The sequence below is a fragment of the Microtus oregoni genome, unplaced genomic scaffold (genome assembly GCF_018167655.1).
Source record: "Microtus oregoni isolate MIOR12 unplaced genomic scaffold, Mior012 000016F_ref0000370, whole genome shotgun sequence".
Taxonomy (NCBI): Eukaryota; Metazoa; Chordata; class Mammalia; order Rodentia; family Cricetidae; genus Microtus; species Microtus oregoni.
Window position 1 is genome coordinate 4634093 of NW_024543075.1, and position 6203 is coordinate 4640295.

At 43.5% G+C, this 6203-nt stretch overlaps 1 pseudogene; it reads right to left on the bottom strand.

The window, feature by feature from the left end:
* Positions 1-1289: 1289 nt before the first annotated feature.
* On the bottom strand, positions 1290-2194 carry LOC121457827 (annotated as a pseudogene).
* Between the last annotated feature and the right edge of the window lie 4009 nt (positions 2195-6203).

Below are 6203 nucleotides of genomic sequence, written 5' to 3' on the forward strand. Positions count from 1 at the left end.
AAAAAAAATGACTTCTCGAATTTTGCATGCAAATGGATGGAAATAGAAAACACTATCCTGAGTGAGGTATCCCAGAGCCAAAAAGATGAACATGGGATGTACTCACTCATAATTGGTTTCTAGCCATAAATAAGGGTCATGGAGTCTGCAATAGGTTAATCTAAAGAAGCTAAGTAAGAAGGTGAACCCAAGGAAAAACATATAGTTATCCTCTTGGCTAAGGGAAGTAGACAAAATTGCCGGGGAGAAAGTTGGGATCTTGGGGGTGGGGTGGGATGGAGAGAGAAAAGTTAGAAGGGAAGGAGGGGGGCCCTTGGGGAAACAGGAGGATTGGGATAAAGGAAGGTTGGACAGGGGAGCACGGAACCACAATTCTTAGTTAAGGGAGCCACTTTAGGGTTGGCAAGAGACCTGACCCTAGAGGGGCTCCCAGGTGCCCAAGCTGAGGTCCCCAGTTAGTTCCTTGGGCAGCTGAGGATAGGGAACCTGAAATGACCCTATCCTAGAGCAATACTAACGAATATCTTGCATATCATCATAGAACCTTCATCTGGTGATGGATGGAGATAGACAGAGACCCACACTGGAGCACTGGACTGAGCTCCCAAGGTCCCAATGAGGAGCAGAAGGAGGGAAAACATGAGCAAAGAAGTCGGGACCACGAGGGGTGCACCCACTCACTGAGACAGTGGAGCTGATCTATTGGGAGCTCACCAAGGCCAGTTGGACTGTGACTGAAAAAGCATGGGATAAAACTGGACTCTCTGAACATGGTGAACAATGAGGGCTGATGAGACGCAAAGGACAATGGCACGGGGTTTTGATCCTACGTAATGTGCTGGCTTTGTGGGAGCCTAGCCAGTTTGGATGTTCACCTTCCTAGATATGGACGGAGGGGGGAGGACCTAAAACTTACCACAGGGCAGAAAACCCTTACTGCTCTTTGGACTGGAGAGGGAGGGGGAAAGGAGTGGGGGGAGGGGGAGAAGGGTGGGAGGAGGGGGAGGGAAATGGGCAGCTGGGAGGAGGTGGAAACTTGTTTTTTTTTTTCTCCTTTTCTCAATAATAAAAAAAGAAAAAGTATTTTTCCCAGAAGAATGAAGAGTTAACTACTTCAACATAGCTGATTTGCATCACAAGCCCTGGAGTGGTTCAGCATTTAAGAAAAATAAGAAAGAAAGTTAATGAAGAATGTGTTCAGTATAAAAAGGATAGAGCATCTTTTCGGCTGTTAAATGGGCTTTCCTGAGAACAACCTCAGTCCAGGAATAGAGCGTGAACATCTCCACTTAATGTGAGAAAGAGGGCAGGAGCCTCCCCAGGGCCAGCTTGACATCCTTGTTCCTCAGTGTATAGATGAGGGGGTTCAGGGTTGGGCTGAAGACCGAGTACAGCACTGAAGTCACTTTGCTTCTTTCTGGGCTGTAGCTGGAAGCAGGACTGATGTAGGCACAGAATACAGATGAATAGTACACACAGACCACGATGAGGTGGGAGGAGCAGGTAGAAAAGGCCTTCTTCTTGCCCTCAGCAGAATGCATGCGCAGGATGCTGGCAATGATGCAGCCATAGGAGAGTAAGGTGAGGAAGAAGTTGATGCCTCCATAAAAGGCATCTGCCATGAGAGTCATGATGCTATTCACATATGTGGAGCTGCAGGAAAGTGGGAGGAGTGGAGGAATCTCACATGAGAAGTGGGTGATGATGTTGGGGCCACAGAATGACAGCCGTGTCATCAGACCAGTATTGATGGATGAATTCAGAGCACAGAGGGACCAAACACCCGTGGCCAGAGCCCTGCATCGGTATGGGCTCATTCTAGAAGTGTAGTGTAAGGGATGACAGATGGCCACGTAGCGGTCATATGCCATGACTGTGAGCAGCAGGAGCTCTGAGGATGCAGACCACACAAGGAAGAAGAGCTGAGTCATGCACCCATTGAAGGAGATGCACCTTGGGCAGCACAGAAGAGGTGCACATAATATCCATGGTGGCCAGGTTGCACAGGAAAAAGTAAATGGGACTGTGGAGCCCAGTGCTGGAGGTAACCAAAACAATGATCAGTGTTTCCTATAAGAGCCATTATGTAGAGGGTCAGGAAGCAGCCGATCAGGAGCAGCCTTAGACTAGGGTGCTCTGAGAACCCTTCCAGCACAAACTCAGTCACCATTGTCTCATTGGGACTAATCATCATTGTGTGTCTGCCAGCTTCTGAGAACATATTACTGTTCACCTCTCCAAAGCCTGAGTTTTAAACTTGATCGTCTCAAAATTCTCTGTTGACAGAAAAGGAGAGAGTGAGTGTACTTCCATCAGGAAAGCCTCTGTCTCTTGTGTCCTTACCAGACCATTTGGTGTTTCATTCACTTTGGGTTTCCCACCTAGAATCTTTCACCCTGTATTCTTGGGTCAAGTGGGACATCTGTACCTTCCTCATCCTTTGAACACGTGGATGAGTGAAGCAGCCCTCACCCGGAACCTGCCTGTGCTTTGCTTCTCTATCCCTGCGACACTGTGCTCTGTTGATGTTGACATTGCTGGAAGCACAGTTCCCCTTACCTCCACAGCAGGTATTCTCCCCACGATGGAAACTCTTGGATGAATGCACACTGAGATGATACCTGGCCTCCTGGCTTCTCAGTCACTTTCCTTTCTCTAATATTTGGAGTGGGGTCTCTACTACCCACTGAAAGCTGAAAATTACCACTACCCGTGGCTAAGTAGATATGTACCATCTGGTTTAGCCCACTGTGACCTGTGACTTCTGCTGTGGATGAAACCGCCCTGACTCTAACCCACCGCAAATCTATCAGCCCAGAGAGCACTTCTCAAAACCTCAGCCTACGAACAGAATGTACTTCTGTGCCTTTTCTGTCTCAGCTATCCCCAGTAACATCAAAGTCAGCAGACCCATCATTGAAATCATTGCCATACTCTACAGATGCTCTTGTGTGCTTTCAGTGGCCATGCATAGAAACTTATTACCACCGCCTTTAAGATGTTTATTTTAAAGAGCACAGCTCCATCTCTTTGACTCATGGTCTTGCCCTTAGCCTATGATAGATCCTCAGTAGAATCATATTCTATAGACCAAGTATGTGTTCTGTATCTTCTTACCTCTCTCATTCCAATGGTCCTTAAAGCCTGCAACTGTTGATTTCCTCACATTATCCCTCATTTTCCCAGTTTTTCCAGCTTTTTCTTCATTTCTATATTTTTTTAGTTTCCAACATTTCCAGTTTTCTCCTCCATTACCAAGAACTATAGACTGTGCACCTTATGATAACTGGCTATCTTCCCCTAAGTCAAATTCACTGTGTCTCTTCCCATTTCTTCAACAAAATACACTCTATAGCTTGACATAGAAAGCCCATCTGACATCACACATTAGCCCTTTCTATAGAATACTTCATGAGTTCATATGTGAACACACTCTACCTCTATCTATAAACAACTTTGTGGAAATGATTTGCAGTGAAACTTACCTGGAAATATTCTTTGCTTTGCATGTCTCTTTCAGTGGCCAAGATAAAATGATATTTCCTTTCATTTCTGAGCACATCCATGACATATAGCCTGTGAAGTATGTTCACTTACTGAATCCAGTGTCACTCTCCCCTCCACACTTTGCCCCACACCAGTCTTAAAACTCTTCATTTTCTTCGATCACACTTTTTCCCCTATATCATTTCTATATTATGGCTTGCAACCCATTTTGTCCCCATCTTAATGGTAAATGTTTTATTTACAATTCAACATTTTATTACTGCCTCCATTTGAAACGAGAGATACTCAGATATCATATTCACCCTTTGCAACCACGTGCATAGTGTTATGTCTGACCATGTTTCTCCTGCTGTTGATTCAGTTGCAAAAAGAATACCAGTGCATAGTTTGATATTTCCAGTTGTTCATGGAAAATAAATGACAGAAACAAATTACTCATATGTTCTTGGCACTTTCTGGATCTGTCTGGCTAATTCAAGTATACCTGAATTTGCACTACTCTCATGAAATTATTGGTAATTTGTGGGTGATATTACCCCCAGTACCAGGGAGTGTTCATTAAGTTGGCCCCAGGCTGATGTAGAGGGAAAGATTTTAAAATAATTGAAACCCATAAAAGTATTTACTGTCTAAACAAGGTATCCCTCCAAAGAGAATGGTTTCCTAAAAGCCAGAAACCTTACACTTTCTAAGGAGTGGATGGGGGGTCAGGAGCGATAGGATGTGAGGGATAGTGGAGGAAGTGGAAGGAGGGGAGGGAGTAGGAACTAGATTTGTCATGTAAAATGAGAAAAGATAGTTTTTAAAAGTAAATTTTAAGAAAATAAAATTAAGAAGGTGAACATCCAAACTGGCTAGGCTCCCACAAAGCCAGAACATGTAGGAGGATCAAAACCCAGTGCCATTGTCCTTGGCTTCTCAGCAGCCCTCATTGTCCGCCATATTCAGAGAGTCCGGTTTTATCCCATGCTTTTTCAGTCACAGTCCAGCTGGCCTTGGTGAGCTCCCAATAGATCAGCTCCACTGTCTCAGTGGGTGGGTGCACCCCTCTTGGTCCTGACTTCTTTGCTCATCTTCTCCCTCCTTCTGTTCCTCATTGGGACTTTGGGAGCTCAGTCCAGTGCTCCAGTGTGGGTCTCTGTCTCTATCTCCATCCATCGCCAGATGAAGGTTCTATGGTGATATGCAAAATATTCATCAGTATGGCTATAGGATAGGATCATTTCAGGTTCCCTATCTTCAGCTGCCCCAGGAACTAACTGGGGACCTCGCCTTGGGCACCTGGAAGCCCCTCTAGGTCCAAGTCTCTTCCCAACCCTAAGATGGCTCCCTTAATTAAGAATGTGCTTCCCTGCTGAGAAGCCAAGGACAATGGCACTGGGTTTTGATCCTACTTCATGTTCTGGCTTTGTGGGAGCCTAGCCAGTTTGGATGTTCACCTTCCTAGACCAGGATGGAGGGGGGAGGACTTTGGACTTTCCACAGTGCAGGGAACCCTGACTGCTCTTCAGACTTGAGAGGGAGGGGGAGAGGAGTGGGGGAGGGGGAGAGGAGTGGGGGGAGGGGGGAGGAGTGGGAGGCTGGGAGGAGGCGGAAATTTTTTTTCTCAATAAAAAAAAAGAAAAAATAAAAAAAATAAAAAAATAAAAATACCTTTACAGTTCAATACAGCTTTGACTGCACACCAGCAATAGCCAAATGCATTTGTTTTCTCGTCTAATTTCCATTTTAATATCTAAGTCAAGTCACAAAAATAATTTTGCCTGAAAGAAATCTTTGCAATGTCAATTAACACCTTAACATGTGATTAAACATTTACAAATTAAATTTCTCTCCAGGGAGCCTTACATCTGGGGGATGTAGCTCCTCCGTAGACATCTGTTGCCATGCTAACACATCTCACTTTGTTATGTAAATGAAAAGTATTTTAAAAATTGTATAATTTTCAGAATGATGACACTTGCCTTTTCATCATGTGTTTCAACTTCTCAGCTAAATATATATAAAAATATAAAGATTTGACCAATAAAAAAAGAAAAAAAATTCAAAATATTTACTATCTGATAGAATTCTCCTATTACTCACAGTACATCTAAGAAATCTAATTACATGGAAAATAACCCATACATTTTTAAATGGCATTGTTCAAATGAAATGCCAGCGAAATGTAATAAGCTGGGTGATTTGTGGACCCAGGCATGTGACCATATATTGATGGACATATGATTCACTACAAAGGAGTAAAAGAAATACACAATAGAGAAAAGTCAGCATCTTCAAGTAATGGCAATGGTCAAACTGGACAATTACACTTAGAAAAATTATAATAGATCCTTATTCCTCATCTTTACAAAACTCGACTCTAAGTGGACCAAGACCTCAGCATAAGACCCAGAAACCTTAAAGCTGAAAGTTGACAAGAGGAGAAAATAGGAAAAATGTTTGAATCCTTGTTACAGGAAAGGACTTTCTGAACAGGACCATGGTAATAGTGGATTTGACACAAATCATTGACAAACAGGCCCACTTGCAACTGAACCACTTTTGTGTGGGAGTAAAACTGGGAGACTACTGTGGAAATCAATAGGGAGGGTCATAGAAAGATACAAATATATATATATATATATGTATATGTGTATATGTGTATATGTATATATTACATGCTTCAGCTATACCATCAGGAATAAACCTGAAAG